This window comes from Pan troglodytes, chromosome 6 (assembly GCF_028858775.2).
Source record: "Pan troglodytes isolate AG18354 chromosome 6, NHGRI_mPanTro3-v2.0_pri, whole genome shotgun sequence".
Taxonomy (NCBI): domain Eukaryota; kingdom Metazoa; phylum Chordata; class Mammalia; order Primates; family Hominidae; genus Pan; species Pan troglodytes.
The window spans coordinates 68002792-68020577 of NC_072404.2; the positions used below are offsets into that span (position 1 = coordinate 68002792).

General features: G+C 42.2%; 1 long non-coding RNA gene across 9 annotated transcripts in view; it reads left to right on the forward strand.

Annotated features, from left to right (window-relative positions):
• Positions 1–17786, forward strand: part of LOC107975830 (uncharacterized) — a 48626-nt gene that overhangs the window by 12667 nt on the left and 18173 nt on the right. For 8 of the 9 annotated variants that reach the window (XR_002942454.3, XR_010158870.1, XR_010158871.1 and 5 more), the window contains 6 exons: positions 1262–1354; positions 1653–1695; positions 1967–7335; positions 8758–8824; positions 11623–11680; positions 12166–12270. This is a non-coding gene — a long non-coding RNA (uncharacterized LOC107975830). The remainder of the gene's footprint in view (positions 1–1261; positions 1355–1652; positions 1696–1966; positions 7336–8757; positions 8825–11622; positions 11681–12165; positions 12271–17786) is intronic. The other variant, XR_010158872.1, reaches the window with a different exon arrangement.

A 17786-nucleotide genomic window follows, 5' to 3' on the forward strand; every position in this document is an offset into this window, starting at 1 on the left:
TGCCTGCCTTGGACTCCCAAAGTGCTGGGATTACAGGTGTGAGCCACCCCTCAGCCCACATTTTATAACTTTAAAGCAGTATTAGTGGTAATTGCCTTAGGGAAAGATGCTTTTGTTGTGATATATAAGTAAGATATTCAGGTATATTGTACGGCAAAGGACATTAAACCTAAGTCAGCAATAATGTGTTATATGGTACACTTAAAACTTTAGTACAAATATTCGTGTTTAGCAAATTGACCTTAACACATAATGATAGCAAAAAAATGGAGTTGTTCTGATGATAGACCATTGGTTTTGTCTGAATTTAATACTCTCCATGCTCTTGACTTTTTCTTTTTTTTTCTTTGAAACAGAGTGTTGCTCTGTCACCCAGGCTGGAGTGCAGTGGTGTGATCATAGCTCACTGCAGCCTCCACCACTCAGGTTCAAGTGATCCTCCCATCACAGCCTCCCTAGTAGCTGGGACTATAGATGATTACCACCATGCCTGGCTAATTTTTGTATTTTCAGTAGAGGTGGGGTTTCACCATTTTGGCCAGGCTGGTCTCAAACTCCTGACCTAAGGTGATTCACCTGCCTTGGTCTCTCAAAGTATTTGGGTTACAGGCATGAGCCACTGTGCCTGGCTACCTCTTGACTTTCTATAGCTGTTATATTATTTTAATCTTAAGTAAATAAATGTTAGCTGAAATGATACAGTTCAGGAGAATCTTCTGCTTCTGATACTAAAAAAAATCATATTTATAAATCTAACAAGGTTACACTAATGTATATGTTTAGAAAATATTACCTTTTCCGCAAGGCATGGTGGCTCATGCCTGTAATCCCAGCACTTTGGGAGGCTGAGGTGGACGGAGCTCCTGAGGTCAGGAGTTCAGGACCAGCCTGACCAATACGATGAAACCCCGTCTCTACAAAAATACATAAATTAGGTAGGCATGGTGTCGGGTGCCTATAGTCCCAGCTAGTCGGGAGGCTGAGACAGGAGAATTGCTTGGACCCGAGAGGCGGAGGTTGCAGTGAGCCGAGATCCTGCCACTGCACTCCATCCTGGGTGATACAGCGAGACTCCGTCTCAAAAAAAAAAAAAAAAAAGTAAAAGAAAATATTACCTCTTCCATTTAGTGCTATATGTATTAAATAATATTAGCTGGTATGTTTTTCTGGCTTTATAATGTGGTTCAGACTTCTGTTGAAATTCTGGCTGTATCTACATTGCCTTAGAGTAATGGGATATTTCTTTTTTTTTTTTTCTCAGCTGGAGTTTCACTGTTGTCGCCCATGCTGGAGTGCAATGGTGTGTCCTGGCTCACTGCAATCTCTGCCTCTCAGGTTCAAGTGATTCTCCTAGGTCAGCCTCCTGAGTAGCTGGGATGACAGGCACCTGCCACAATGCCTGGATAATTTTTGTATGCTTAGTAGAGACGGGGTCTCACCTTGTTGGCCAGGCTGGTCTTGAATTCCTGACTTCATGATCTGTCTGCCTCAGCCTTCCGAAGTGTTGGATTACAGGCATGAGCCACCATGACCAGCCTGTCTTTTTTTTTTTCAAAGCCACCCTTGGTTATGAAATGTAAAATATGCACCAGTGAATATTACTTTGCTGAATATTGCCTAGTGAATATTAAGTATTTATTCTCACCTTTCAGACATGAACTTGCGAATTCAACATGTGAAGACCAGCTTCAGGTGGTAGGTCTTCAGTCTTAAGTCAGATTAGAAGATTATGTGAAATAATTATTTAATGCTTAACAATGATTTTTTTAATGGTACCTTTCACATGAAATAATATTCCTCTTACTTTTAATTATGTTCCAGGACAGGAGAATTCATGTTGTCAAAATTCTAATACTCTCTAGAACAATAAACTCATTTTCTTTTTATTAACCCATTATAAATACATGTAAGTATTGCGTTTATGGGTAGACAGAACTAAAAGAACAATATTTGTCCTACTTTTCAGATACAACATTTGTCTGACATTATGCACTGAACAGTTTATTATTGAAGTCTACACTAGCCAACTGAACAAGCATTCATCAAATGTCTACGATACCCAGGACATAAGAAAGTTCCTTTTAGAGCATGGAGCCATGCATATCATCTCTTAATTGTTAGATGTGTTTTGAAAGAAATAGAAATATAATTGATTTTCTGGTTTTGGCTATAGAGTGGAGTGCAGACAAAAAAGAATGGAATCACACTGTTTAGATTTACTAAAATGGAAGGATTGCCAGCAAGATCATATCCCTAGTCTCCCCATAGCAAATGGCACCTGCTAGCTGTTTGCTGTTCTCTTTTTTTTTTTTTTTTTTTTTTTTTTGAGGTGGAGTTTTCCTCTGTTGCCCATACTGGAGTGCAGTGGTGTGATCTCAGCTCATGCAAGCTCTACCTCCTGGGTTCCAGCAATTCTGTCTGCCTCAGCCTCCCAAGTAGCTGGGATTACAGGCACCTGCCACCATGCCAGCCTAATTTTTTATTTGCAGTAGAGTTTCGGTTTCACCATGTTGGCCAGGCTGGTCTGGAATTCCTGACCTCAGGTGATCTGCCCACCTCAGCCTCCCAAAGTACTGGCATTACAGGCATGAGACAACCTGTCCTGCCTGCTAGTGGTTCTTGAGCACACTGAGTTCTGCTTTTTCCTAGCTTTAATGAATGTCTGGTTCTTCCTTTTTTTTTGTGCAGTGTATGTCAGCATTGTTTCAGTAATAAATACATTCTGGATCTTAGAAATAATATTAGTTACAGGTGCCAGATGCGGTGGCTCATGCTTGTAATCCCAGCACTTTGGGACGATGAGGCGGGTGGAGCACGAGGTCAGGAGATCGAGACCATCCTGGCTAACACGGTGAAACACTGTCTCTACTAAAAATACAAAAAATTAGCCGGGCGTGGTGGCGGGTGCCTGTAGTCCCAGCTACTCAGGAGGCTGAGGCCGGAGAATGGCATGAACCTGGGAGGCGGAGCTTGCAGTGAGCCGAGATCATGCCACTGCACTCCAGTGTGTGCTACAGAGCGAGACTCCATCTCAAAAAAAAAATAGTCACAGGAAAGAAAAATACTGCCTATTTTATAATGATATTTAATAACCCAAGTTATTAAATTCATTAGATTGAGAAAACTTGTATTCCTGTGATTTTGATGGGGAAGGAAGTATGGTATGCCAGAATCACTGAATTGTGGAAAATGATGGATCAGTTTTTTTGCAAAAAAATTTGATAAGTCTGTTTTTTCCCCTTCAACTAAATTATATTACTGAGTAGTGTTTTTTATAATGTTGTTTTATTTAGGAAAGTAAATACAATGAGTGGGACTCAGCTTCAGTTTTCTCTTACTGTTCTGTTTTTGAGACAGAGTTTCGCTCATGTTATGCAGGCTGGAGTGCAGTGGTGCGGTCTCAGATCACTGAAACCTCCACCTCCCAGGTTCAAGCGATTGTCCTGCTTCAGCCTCCCAAGTCCTTGGGATTACTGGCACCTGCCACTATGTCCAGCTAATTTTTGTATTTTTAGTAGAGATGGGGTTTCACCATGTTGGTCAGGCTGGTCTCGAACTCCTGACCTCAGGTGATCCACCCACCTCAGCTTCCCAACATGCTTGGATTGTAGGCATGAACCACAATACCCAACCTCTCATACTGTGTTGCTGTTTTTTTTTTTTTTTTGAGATGGAGTCCAGGCTGGAGTGCAGTGGTGTGATCTTGGCTCACTGCAACCTCTGCCTCCTGGGTTCAAGCGATTCTCCTTCCTCAGCCTCCTGAATAGCTGGGATCACAGGCATGTACCACCACACCCAACTAATTTTTTTTGTATTTCTTGTAGAGACGGGGTTTCACCTTGTTGGCCGGGCTAGTCTTAAACTCCTGACCTCAGGTGATCCACCCACCTTGGCCTCCCAGAGTGCTGAGATTATAGGTGAGAGCCACTGCACACGGCCAGGAGTGGATTAATTTTATGGTTCACCTTTTAGACCATACAGAACAACTTTCTGACATTGCCATGGCATTTGTAAACTGCCATGGAGTTGACGAGAGGTCACTCTCGTCATTATCTTGGTTTTGGCTGGCTTTTTTACTGCAGCCCATTTTATCAGCAAGGTCTTTATGACCTGTATATTGTGCTGACCTCCCTCACCCTGTGACTTAGCCTTAACCATCTGGGAATGCATCTCAGTAAGTCTCAGCCTCATTTTACCCAGCTCCTACTTAAGATCGAGTTGCTCTCTTTCAAATGCTTCTGACAGTATTGCTGCTTTCTTTAAGGTTCCTGAAAGAGAGAGAGGAAATCTTAGATTTTTCATGGCTGTGAACCACTGCAAGTATTGAGGAAATGTTTACTACTTTCAGCCTCATAATCCTGCAGTCATTTGGCACCTGTGAGTCAGGTGCAGGGGAACTGCCCCATACAGTCTGGAGCATTCAATCTGGTGGGGAAATGTGTAGTAAGTAGGAGATATTTACAGTGTAAGGTGTTAAGGTCTGGGGTAGAATTAAGTAGAATAAGGGGATGAGGAGGCAGAGGGTGTGATTGGGGCAGCCTTGATGATATGTGATGAGCACATTCTGCAGTTGGCCTCACCTCTTTCTAAAACTTCCACTTTTTTCACTCTCACCTTCAACAATAGGTTCTTTTTTATTTTATAGAAAATTTGTTAGAATTAGGTTTATATATTTTCTTGAATTAACAGAATAATTTAATTTAACATCACTCTAGTGTGACTAAAAGCCTCTAATCCTTTACTGTTTTTTGTTTATGGGCATATTTGTTTTTACAGCTATAATAATTATTTCATTTTGTGTGGTTTCTCAAAAACACATGTTTCTTATATCAAAGAGTCTCTATGCTAGAGTCCTTCAGATTTGGTGCTAATAACATTAAGAATTTAAGACAGGTCTTGAGATGTTAGAGGAAAGCCAGTCTAAGAACACAGAAATTAATTGTTAATTTATTTTGAGTTGACATTTAAGTTGAGGTGTGGAGGTGGAGGAGACAGTTGGATAAATGAGTTTGGAAGTAAGGAGAAAGATCTGGGAATAGATACAATTTTGGATTTTATAGTTGCGTTTTGATAGCAATTGTTGTTACTGCCAAAATAATTCATCAGTGAGCTCCCTGACAGCTCCCTAACCTTTCTTTTTAAAGAAACAGGATTGGCAGGGTGTGGTGGCCCATGTCTGTAATCCCAGCATTTTGGAAGGCAGATCACCTGAGGTCGGGAGTTCAAGACCAGCCTGACCAGCATGGAGAAACCCCATCTCTACTAAAAATACAAAATTAGCTGGGTGTGGTGGTGTGTGACTGTAATCTCAGCTACTTGGGAGGCTGAGGCAGGAGAATAACTTGAACCCGGGAGACAGAGGTTGCAGTGAGCTGAGATCCCACCATTGCACTCCAGCCTGGGTAACAAGAGTCAAACTCCATCTCAAAAAAAACAAAAAAAAACCAGGGTCTTGTTATGTTGTCTGGGCTGGACTAGAACTCCTGTGCTCAAGTTATCCTCCTGCCTCAGTCTCCTAAGTAGCTGGGGCTACAGGCACATGCCAGCATGTCCAGCTTTGAGCCACTCCCACCCATCATGTTGTAAAAAATTTAAATGTTACAGAGGTGTGAGGGAGATGTGTATATAAACAGCACAGTAAATTGCTTTAATCTTTTTTTTAGAGTTATGTTTGGATGTGGCTTCAGAGCAGGGATTAATCAATTTATTTATACTTTTTTCTTTTCTTTTTTTTTTTTTGAGGTGGATTCTCACTCTGTCACCCAGGTTGCAGTGCAGTGGCAAAATCTCAGCTCACTTCAGCCTCTGCCTCCTGGATTCAAGTGATTCTCTTGCCTCAGCCTCCTGAGTAGCTGGGACTACAGGTACCTGCCACCATACCTGGCTGACTTTTTTTTTGTTTTTTGTATTTTTGGTAGAGACAGGCTTTCACCATGTTGACCAGGCTGGTCTCGAACTCCTGACTCATGTGATCCACCTGTCTCGGCCTCCCAAAGTGCTGGGATTACAGGTATGAGTCACTGCGCCTGGCTGTTTTATTTTACATTTTTAAATTACAATTTTTATACCTATTCAGAAGTAGAGAAAATAGTACAATGACCGCTAAAATACCCATTCCTCAATTTCTGTGATCTTTAAGGTTGTCCCACATTTTGTTCTTCTGTTCTTTTACCTCTCTTTGCAGGAATATTGTAAAGCAAATCAGTCATCACATCATTTTATCTGTTCAGTGTGCATCCCCGAACAGCATTTATGTATTCCTACACAACCACTATCTCATCACATCTGACAAAATGAACAATGATTTTTTTGGTATCAGCTCATATGCAGCCCTTAGCTGAGTTTCCTCACTCTTTTCTTTCTTTTTTTTTTTTTTTTTGAGACAGAGTCTTGCACTGTCGCCCAAGCTGCAGTGCAATGGTCTAATCTCGGCTCACTGCAGCCTCTGCCCCCTGTGCTCCAACAATTCTCCTGCCTCAGCCTCCTGAGGAGCTGGGATTACAGGCGCATGCCACCACACCCGGCTAATTTTTGTATTTTTAGTAGAGACGGGGTTTCGCCATATTGGCCAGGCTGGTCTTGAACTCCTGACCTCAGGTGATCCTCCCACCTTGGCCTCCCAGAGTGCTGGGATTACAGGTGTGAGCCACTGTACCTAGCCAAGTTTCCTCACTCTTACCTGAACAGTATCTCATTTTCTCATTATCTGAAAAATTTTGCTTTAAATCTGGATCCAAACAATCTTCATGTGCTAACTTTGGTTGTTATGCCTCTTGTAATCTAAACAGGCCTCTGCTTACTTTTTAAATTTCCCATTCCATTAATTCTTTGTGCAAAGTTTTTTATTTTTATTTTTTTTTTAATAGCATGCTCACAAGGTTGAAGGGGTAGTAAAGAAGATCTTGTTGTTTCCGTGTAGATGAAAGTTTAGCCTGAAATGTGCCAGTTTGCAGCAACCAAAGGAGGAGGGTTATTACGGTCTTGAGCAGTTAGTAGCAAAGGGCTGCTTCCAAATAGTATTTGCAGGCCAGGTGCAGTGGCTCACACCTATAATCCCAGCACTTTGGGAGCCTGAGGTGGGTTGATCACCTGAGGTAAGGAGTTCGAGACCAGCCTGGCCAACATGGTGAAACCCCATCTCTACTAAAAATACAAAAAATTAGCCAGGCATGGTGGCTGGCACCTGTAATCCCAGCTACTCGGGAGGCTGAAGCAGGAGAATCACTTGAAGCTGGGAGGCAGAGGCTGCTATGAACTGAGATCACAGCACTGCACTCCAGCCTGGGCAACAGAGTGAAACTCTGCAACAACAACAGCAACAACAACAGTAAAAAAGTAAGTTCTATTTGCCACTGAAGTCATTTCTGGAATTAAAACAATAAAATGACATTTCTACTAAAATGTTTTTCTAGCTAGAGGTGACAAGTGTGGCCATAAGTCCTTCATGGAAAAGCCTGGCTCCGAGCTGCAGTCCTGGCACTTTCCATTGCCCCTGAAGTCCCCAATCCTGTACACAGCCATCTTCATCAGTGCAAGAATAGTGACCACTGCCTCCATGGTGTTTAGAGGCACCATGGTGGCTCACAGTACACCTAAGTACTTGAATGAAGTCTAATTTGCTGGATTTTATCTGCTCTGTTATTCCTGGGTCAGTCTTAAGAGTGACTAAATATTGATGATTGAGTTTCTTTTCTTTTCTTTTCTTTTTTTTTCTTTTCTTTCTTTTTTTTTTTTTTTTTGAGACAGAGTTTTACTCTCGTTGCCCAGGCTAGAGTCCAGTGGTGTGATCTCCACTCACTGCAACCTCCACCTCCTGGGTTCAGGCGAGTCTCCTGCCTCAGCCTCCTGAGTAGCTGGGATTACAGAAATGCGCCACCATACCTGGCTAATTTTTGTGTTTTTAGCAGAGATGGGGTTTCACCAAGTTGGTCAGGCTGGTCTTGAACTCCTGAACTCAGGTGACCCACCCGCCTTGGCCTTTCAATGTGCTGGGATGACAGGCATGAGCCACCATACCCAGCCTGATGTGATGATTGAGTTTCTTACTATATCTGTGTTCCTGCAGAATTTTAGTGGCTGAAGAAAATACACTAGTGTTGATTTTCTTTTTCATGAAAGAAGTAATTTATTCTTCATATAATTACTTGCCAGTCATGGGAAGGAAATGTCAGGGTTTTTGTCCACAATGATAGGAATTATTGTTACATTACAGGGTGACTCCGCAAACTCCTTTTGAAAAAACTCTCATCATATCAGGACTGTTTTACTAGCTGTTAGACCACCATTGTACTGGCTACTGTAACATTTCTTGGTATTCTTTCTTGACTTGAACTAATTATTTCCTACTTGCCACACTAAAGGTAAGAGATTACATGTACTTCCTGTTATATTTCACTGCATTAAGACATTCTTTATCAGCATTTCTTAAAATCATAGTCATTGGCCAATATCTTTGTGGGACTTGCAGTTAGTTTCTTAGCTTTTTAAGTTATGTTATTTAATGGACCTCTTTTTCTTTTTTTTTTTTAAAAAAACATTTCACTGGAAATGTCACATTTGCAGTCTTACTTTATGCATGTTTCCATGGCTTTTTTGAGCCGCCTGTAGAGGACTACACTACAAGTTTAATTCTGCAGGTTTCTTCGAAAAGAGTCAAACTGTATGAATTTTAATACTCTACTCTTATAAAACATCTCCTTTTGTATTTTTTTCCTGCAACATACTAAAGTAATTCTGTGCTTATTTTACAACTTTCAGTCCCCAAAAAGACCATGAAGGCCTGAGAGTAATGAAAATCTTCCTGAAATTGAGGTCACTGTGGAAGGTAAGGGCCAGTCGTTGGCATGTTTCTGTTGATTCTTCAGTTTAATAGTTATGCTAATTCACTAGCTATGTGTTTATGCAGATGAAGTTAACCAAACTAGTTTTACATGTGAACAGCTGCCTTTGATAAAGCTAAATTTCTGAAAGTTTTTAATTCAAATTTTGAAAATCATTAGCAGAAAATAAATAACTTGGATCACATCATAAACTGCATTCAGGAAAATCTCCAAAATGCTTTTCCTTTATTACAACAAATAAGAATGGAGAGGGGCACGTGGAATGTTTCCTGATCTTTTGTCCTCTTTGTTTTTTCTGTTCTTTTAAGGAAAGAAAGTTTAGGGGTAGTTTAAACAGCAGTGCCTGGAATGAAAATATTTCCTACAACACCCTTTAATGTACTTCCTTTTCTCCATGCCCACGGGGTCCAGGATTCTCATCTTTTCATGTTTACAATATTAAAATACTTCATACAGTGCCAAAGACAGTTCCCAGCCAACCATCAAATATGGGTATTTCTTCCATCTCCTCATGAATGCAAAAGGAAATAACTGCATTAGGATTTTTTTTTTTTTTGAGACAGATTAGGGCTATAGGAATAGTGTTACCAGGAATAACTTGTGGATTGTTTACTACTGCAGTCAGCTGTGATTTTCCAAATAGGGAGATGCCTGTTTTTCTCACATAAGAGTAATTGTGCTGGTAGGCTCAGGCTGACATTGGTTCAGTTGCTCAAACATGGTAAGACTGGCTTCCCTGTGCTTCTCTTCACTTTTCTTTCTGGTGCACGGTGATGGAGGGAGCTCCTGTCATCATGTCTCCATCCAAGCAGGACATAAATAAGTAAAGAAAATGCAGCATGAGCCCTGCCTGCAACCATGATCAGGAAAAGCAAGAGGTGTTTTTTGAATCCTAGCACAATTTTGCATAAGTCTCTTGGTTTTAAAAAAGATGAATTTTAAAATAGTAAAATAATATAAAGCACAAATTCTGAGGCCAAAGTGATAGGATTTAAATCTGTGCTCTGCCACTTAGGAAAATTACTTAAATTCTCTGTTATTTAGATTGCACCCTGTAAAATGGGAGGAGGAAGAAAATATTTGACTCATAGTTTTTAAAAATTGAGATTTTTTTTTTTTATTTCTGAGATGGAGTTTTGCTCTTGTTACTCAGGCTGGAGTGCAGTGGTGTGATCTCGGCTCACTGCAACCTCCGCCTCCCAGGTTCAAGTGATTCTCCTGCCTCAGCCTCTCGAGTAGCTGGGATTAAGGTGCCCACCACCATACCCAGCTAAGTTTTTGTATTTTGAGTAGAGATGGGGGTTTCACCATGTTGGCCAGGCTGTTCTCCAACTCCTGACCTCAGGTGGTCTGCCCACCTCAGTCTCCCAAAGTGCTGGGATTACAGGCATGAGCCACTGCACCTGGCCGAGATATTTCTTTAATAAACAACTGCTATCATTTCAGACCACTTGCTATTTAGGCACTTAGGAATTTTTTACTAGAAGGCATGTAAAGAAAGACGATGGGCATTTGTAATGGATTTAGCATTCATCATTTGACTGCATGACTGACCCCCAGAGATATGATTTTATTAAAGAATTTTTCAGAAGCCACTTAGCTAGTAACTGAGCCTAACCAGACACCCACCCTCACCATTCAGTGCTCTGTTGTTCTTCTCTGTTTCTCCTCAAACTTTATTACTCTCACAAAGTGATAAAAACTTGCATTTCTTTTCTTTCCTTTGTAGAGACAGGGTCTTGCTCTGTTACTCAGGCTGCAGTGCAGTGGTGTGATCATGGCTTGCTGTAGCGTCATACTCCTGGGATCAAGTAATACTCCCACCTCAGCTTCCCAAGGAGCTGGGACTATAGACGTGCAACAGCATGCAAAGCTAAATTTTTTATTTTTTATTTTATTTGTTTATTTATTTTTATTTGTTTTTGAGATGGAGGTTTTTGTTTTTGTTTTTCTTTTTGTTTTTTTTTTTTTTTTAAAGACAGGGCCTCACTGTGCTTCCCAGGCTGGTCTCAAACTCCTGGCCTCAAGCAATCCTCCTGCCTTGGCTTCTGAAATTGCTGGAATTATAAGCAGGGGGTACAATACCTGGCCTCCTATGTTCTCTAGCCTTCTCTTTGCTTTTTGGTAGCCAATCTCTCATTATGCTGTTGCCTTGTTATAATTAATACCTTTTTGTTTTGAATTTTACCACTTTAAATTTTCGAGTGGTTTGTGTCTCCTGATTGGACTCCTACAAATAAAGAATTGATGCTAGGAAGGGTACCAGGAGATAGACCCACACAGATGGGATTTGGGCGTAGGTTTGGTTATCCAAGGGGCAGTGCTGAGCTCCTTGCCAATGGGATATGGGGTGCTGGTCATTTCCAGGAAGTGACCTCACAATGACTCAAGCTACCACTTACTGTTGATTGTGATGAATTGCCAGCTGAGGCATATACCTTGGGAGCTAAGTAGTTGCTGCACTTGACCACTATGAAGATTGGTGTGGGAAGGGTCCTTTTGGATGCACTTGAGCAGGGGCCCCTAATCCGTGGGTCACAGGCCTGTATTGGGCCACACAGCAGGAGGTGAGCAGCGGGTGGGTGAGTGAAGCTTCATCTGTATTTACAGCTACTCCCCACATTACTGCCTGATCTCAGGCTCCTGTCAGATGAGCGGCAGCTTTAGATTCTCATAGGAGCACGAATCCTATTGTGAACTGTGCATGTGAGGGATCTACCTTGCTCTGTTCTTATGAGAATCTAATGCCTGATAATCTATGACTGTCTCATATCACCCCCAGATGGGACCGTCTAGTTGCAGAAAAACAAGCTCAGGACTCCCACTGATTTTACATTATGGTGAGTTACATAATTATTTCATTATATACTACAATATAATAATAATAGAAATAACGTACACAATAAATGTAATTTACTTGAAATATTCCAAAACTGACCTGCTGCCCCCAGTCTGTGGAAAAATTGTCTTCCACAAAACCAGTCCCTGGTGCCAAAAAAATTGGGGACCGCTGCACTTGAGCACTTACAGAGAGAAAAACAAAAAGTTCAAGTCTTTACCTCTCAGCATAAGTCACGGTCTAAGATCCAGAGAGCTTCCATGATAGCCCAAACACAATTCCTTATTTTTTGCATCCACAGGGCTGATATTGAAAATCAAACACAAACTTAAATGTGCGGGTTGCTGAATTGCAATGACAGTTGAATTCACCTACCCTCCAGCCACACGGAATGTCAGTTTCCTTCCGGGACTTTACTGGTCCTTGAGGAAACCCTCTCCCTACCCCCATCATCACTCTTTCACTCTCATCTTTGCTCATCTTTAGCCTCAGCTGAGATGTCTCACCTCACTCTCTATGATGCAACGAGAAGCCCCTTGGGAGCGTTTCAGTCCCACTCTATACTCCTGTCATTGTGCTCATCACAGTCTGGTAAGTGTTGACATACGATTCCTATATTAGTCCATTTTCCATTGCTATAAGGAAACACCTGAGGCTAGGTAGTTTATAAAGAAAAAAGGTTTATTTGGCTCACAGTTCTGCAGACTGTACAAGTAGCATGGTTCCAGGCTGGGCCATGGCCCACACTTGTAACCCCAGCACTTTGAGATGCTGAGGCAAAAGGATTGCTTGAGCCCAGAATTTTGAAACAAGCCTGGGAAACATGGTGAGACCTTGTTTCTACTAAAAATAAAAAAAATAGCCAGGTATGATGGTACACTAATGCATGCCTGTTGTCCCAGCCACCTTGGAGGCCAAGGTAAAAAGATCTGGGAAAGTGCTGGGATTATTGGCATGAGCGACCACATCTGGCCAGTTTATTTTCTATTACTGGCTCAATGTAAAGGCTGCATCTCAGGAACAGCCAATGAAAGAGATGCACAGGGTAAGGTAAGTGGGAAGGGGCACTTCCATGCCCTCTGTTGGGCACACTACCCTTCCAGCACCTCCTTGTGTTCAAGCAAGCTCTCCAAACCGTATTGTTTAGGGTTTTCATGGAGGCATGATAAAATCATTGGCCATTGGTCGTTAAATCTCCAGACCCTTTTGCCTCCTGGAGTTCAGCGAGTGAAGCTGAAAGTTCCAAGCCTCAAAAAATGTGGTTGGGGCCAGATGCAGTGTCTCAGCATGTAATCCCATAACTTTGGGAGGCCAAGGCGGTGGATCACTTGAGTTCAGGGGTTCAAGACCAACCTGAACAACGTGGTGAAACCCCGTCTCTACTAAAAAAACAAAAATTAGCTGGGCATGGTAGCGGGCACCTGTATGTAGTCCCAGCTACTCGGGAGGCTGAGGCAGGAGAATCATTTGAACCCAGGAGGTGGAAGTTTCAGTGAACCGAGATCATGTCACTGTACTCCAGCCTGGGTGACAGCGAGACTCTGTCTCAAAAAAAAAAAAAAAAAAAAGTTGAAAAAAATTAGTCAGGCGTGTCAGCTCCTAGGGAGGCCAAGGCAGGAGGATTGTTTAAGCCTGAGAGGTTGAGGTTGCTGTGAGCTGTGACTGCACCACTGTACTTTATCCTGGGCAATAGAGAAAGACCCTGTTTCAAAAAGAAAGAAAGAAATGAGCATGATGGAAATGGGGACAGATGGCAATGTTAAGTAGAGTGGTCAGGGTTGGCCTCATAAGTGAAAATTGAGCAAAAGTTTGAAGCAGGTGATGGAGCCGGCCAAGGTGCTGAGGGAAGAGCACTGTAGGCTGAATCAACAGGATAAAGGCATTGGGAGGAAACTCCTTGGTGTGTCTGAGGCTCTGGAAGGAGGCCAGTGGAGCAAACAGATAGAGGGAGAGAAGTAGGGGAGGAGCCAGGGAGTTGCTGGGCTGGGATCAGTACAGATCGTGTAAGCCCTGGGAGGCCATTGCTGGGGTTTTGGCTTTTACTCTGACTAAAATGGGAACTGCGGGGTGGTTCTGAGCAGAGAGGCAACACGATCTGTCTCCTGATTTAAAAGCACCCCCTGGCTGCTGAGTTGAGAAAGATTGTGGGAAGATTTGGGTAGAAGCACAGGGGCCAAGCTGTGGCAACATCCAGGTGGGAGATGATAGTGGTCCTGACCAGGGTCATGGTGGTGGTGAGAGATGGTCAGAGCCCGGATACATGTTGAAGTCAGTCAATAGGATTTCCTGACAGACTGGATGTGAACTGCGAGAGAAGGTGGGAGTCAAGCTTGAGTTTGATTCTAATTGAATTATTAATTTAAAAAAACACTACTACCTTTCTCAGTCCTACTAAGTAAAGGATGCAAGATTAAAGAAGTCTCAAGTCAGGCCAGATGCAGTGTCTCACACCTATAGTTCCAACAGCTTGAGAGGCAGAGATGGGAGTACGTTTTAAGGCCGTGAGTTTGAGAGCAGCCTGGGCAACATAGCAAGACCTCCTCTCTACAAAAATAAAAGAAATTTAATAAAATAAAATAAATATAGCTGGGCATGGTGGTGTGCACCTATAGCCTCAGTTACTCAGGAGGCCGAGGTAGGCAGATCTCTTGAAGCTAGGAGTTTGAGGCCAGCTTGGGCAATATAGAAAGACTTCTCTCTTCACAAAAATGAAAAAAATAGTGTGACATGGTGTTACTTGCCTGTATTCCCAGGTACTGGGGCAGCTGAGGCAGGAGCATCTCTGGAGCCCAGTTGGTGAAGGCTGTAGTGAGCTATGATTATACCACTGCACTCCAGCCTGGGTGACAGACTGGGACCTTGTCTCAAAATACAAATACAAATGAAATGAAATCTGAAGTCAGACCAGTCCCTTCTAGGCTATGCAGTCCTTACAACCGCATAGCCGTGTGATCGGGTTTGTGTGGCTGTGGATGAGGAGACCTCTTTCCAGTTGTTGTTGGCTATATAATCAGTTTATTTTTAAATATAGTAATCAAATACGTTTCCTCATACTTGATCATCTCAGATATGTGTGGGTTTTGAAATTCTCCTTGAAAGAAATTGTAACACCTTATTGGCTCCATCATTCTATAATTTTTTTATCTGATCAGGTTTTTAAAAGATCAGAATTGATATTAGACCACCAAATCAGTTTTGATTAATGAGAAAATGAAATTGCATTGTTTGCACTTTATCCAAGATTGGTGTCATATTGGCTAAATCAAATCAAAACACAAAATTAGAACTTTTTTATCATGAAACTATATCATTCTTGAAGAAGATGCCATTTTTTTTTTTTGACAGAGTCTTGCTTTTGTCACCCAGGCTGGAGTGCAATGGCATGATTTTGGCTCACCGCAACCTCCTCCTGCTGGGCTCAACCAGTTCTCCTGCCTCAGGCTCCCAAGTAGCTGGGATTACAGCCACGTGTTACCACACCCAGCCAATTTTTGTATTTTTAGTAGAGACACGGTTTCACCATGTTGGCCAGGCTGGTCTCGAACTCTTGACCTCAGGTGAACTGCCTGCCTAGGCCTCCCAAAGTGTAGGGATTACAGGCATGAGCCACCATGCCCGGCCTCCATTTCTTTTTTGTAGTCTTTAGTAAACAGCTGCTATCATTGCAGACTTGCTATTCAGACACTTAGGAATTTTTCACTAGGAGGCATGTAAAGAAAGACCATGAGCATTTGTAATGAATTTAGCATTCATTCTTTGACCGCATGGCTATCCCCAGAGCTGTAACTTTACTAATGAATTTTTTAGAAGCTGATAAGCTAGCAACTGAGCCTAACCAGCCACTCACCCTCATTATTCAGTGCCCTTTTATTCTTGTCTATTTCTCCACCAACTTGGCTACACTTACAGAGTGGTAAAAACTTGCATTTCTTTTCTTTCCTTTTTAGAGACAGAGTCTTGCTCTGTTACCCAGGCTGCAGTACAGTGACATGATCATGGGTCACTGTAGCTTCAAACTCCTGGGCTCAAGCAATCCTCCCATGTCAGTCTCCCGGGTAGCTGGGACTACAGACATGTGCCACCATGCCCAGCTAATTTTTTTATTTTTTTATCATAGAGACGGGATCTTGCTAGGTTGCTCAGACTGGGCTCAAACTTCTGACCTCAAGTGATCCTCCTGTCTCAGCCTCCCAAAGAGCTGGGATTACAGGCAGGCATGACTACCTGTGCCCAGCCCCTTATTATTATTATTTAAAATAATAGCTTTATTAAAATATAATTCACATACTATTCACTTTATTTATTGAAATCTGCAATTCAGTAGGTTTTAGAGTATTCCCAGAGCTGTACATCGATCACCACAGTCACTTTTAGAAACTTTCATTACTCTATAGAGAAATCCGCACCCCTTAGCCACTACCTCCTACTCCCCCCACCTGCCTTGGCCACCAGCCTTAGGCAACCATTGATCCATTTTTTTGTCACTATAGATTTGCCTAACCTGGACAAATAGAATTGTATAATATGTGGTCTTTTGTGGCTTTTTTTTCCCTCTTAGCACAATGTTTTCAAAGTTCCTTTATGTCATAGTGTGTATCAATATTTCATTACTTCTATGGCTGAATAATATTCTGTGGTAGAGACACACTGCATTTTGTTTATCTGTTCATCAGTTGGTGGACATTTGGGTTTTTTCCATGTATTGGCCATTATGAATAATGGTGCTATGAAGATTGCTGTACAAGTTTTTGTGTGGACATATATTTTTATTTCTCTGGGATATATGCCTAGGAGTGAAATTGTTGCATTATAGGACGACTGTACATTTAGCATTTTGAGACACTGCCAGACTGTTTTCTAAAGTGGCTACACCAATTGGGTGCAATGGCTCACAGCTGTAATCCTAGCTACTCAGGAGGCTCAGTTGTGAAGATGGCTTGAGCCCATGAGTTCAAGACAAGCCTGGGCAAGATAGTGAGACCCTGTCTTGATTTTTTTAAAAATCCAGTTAAAATGACAAGAAAAGAAATACCCAAGCAAAGTGGATACATGATTTTATGTTCCCACCAGTAATGTATGTGGGTTCCAATTCCTCCACATCTTCACTGACATTTTTTTTTTCTAGACAGGGGCTTGCTCTGTCTCTCAGGCTGCAGCACAGTAATGCCATCACAGTTCACTATAGCCTTGACCTCCCAGGCACAAGTGATTCCCTCATGTCAGCCTCCTGAGTAGCTGGGAATTATAGGTGCATGCCACCATGCCTGGCTAATTTTTATATTTTTTTGTAGTAATGGGGTTTGACTATGTTGATTAGGCTGGTCTCGTACTCCTGGCCTCAAGTGATCTGCCCACCTCAGCCTCCCAAAGTTCTGGAATTACAGGCTGAGCCACTGTGCCCGGCCTTCACCAACATTTGTTATTATCTTTTTTTTCTTTATACCTTAAAGCAGTGTAAGAACAAGTATCTTCAATTATTCTAAACAAAAATTATAATCCAAGGGCATTGGGAGGGTGAGATAGGAAGATCTCTTGATGCCGGGGTTTTTTTTTTGTTTTTGTTTTTTTTGTTTGTTTGTTTGTATTTTTCTTTTTTTGAGACAGAGTCTCACTGTCGCCCAGGGTGGAGTGCAGTGGTGCGACCTCGGCTCACTGCAGCCTCCACCTCCCAGGTTCAAGTGATTCTTCTGCCTCAGCCTCCTAAGTAGCTGAGATTACAGGCACATGCCACTACTGCCCAGCTAATTTTTGTACTTTTAGTACAGATGGAGTTTCACCATGTTGGTCAGGCTGGTTTCTAACTCCTGACCTCAGGTGATCTGCCTGCCTTGGCCTCCCAAAGTGCTGGGATTACAGGCATGAGCCCTCATGCCCAGCCTGATTCCAGGAGTTTTAGACCAGCCTTGGCAACCTAGCAAGACCTCATCTCTGCAGAATATTTAAAAATTAGCCAGATGTGGTGGTGTGGTGGTGCCTGCCTTATAGTCTCTCTCTTTTTTTTTTTTTTTACTTTTTGAGAAACTGTCTTTCTGTCACACAGGCTGGAGTGCAGTGGTGTGATCATGGCTCACTGCAGTCTGAAACTGCTGGGATCCAGTGATCAGTCC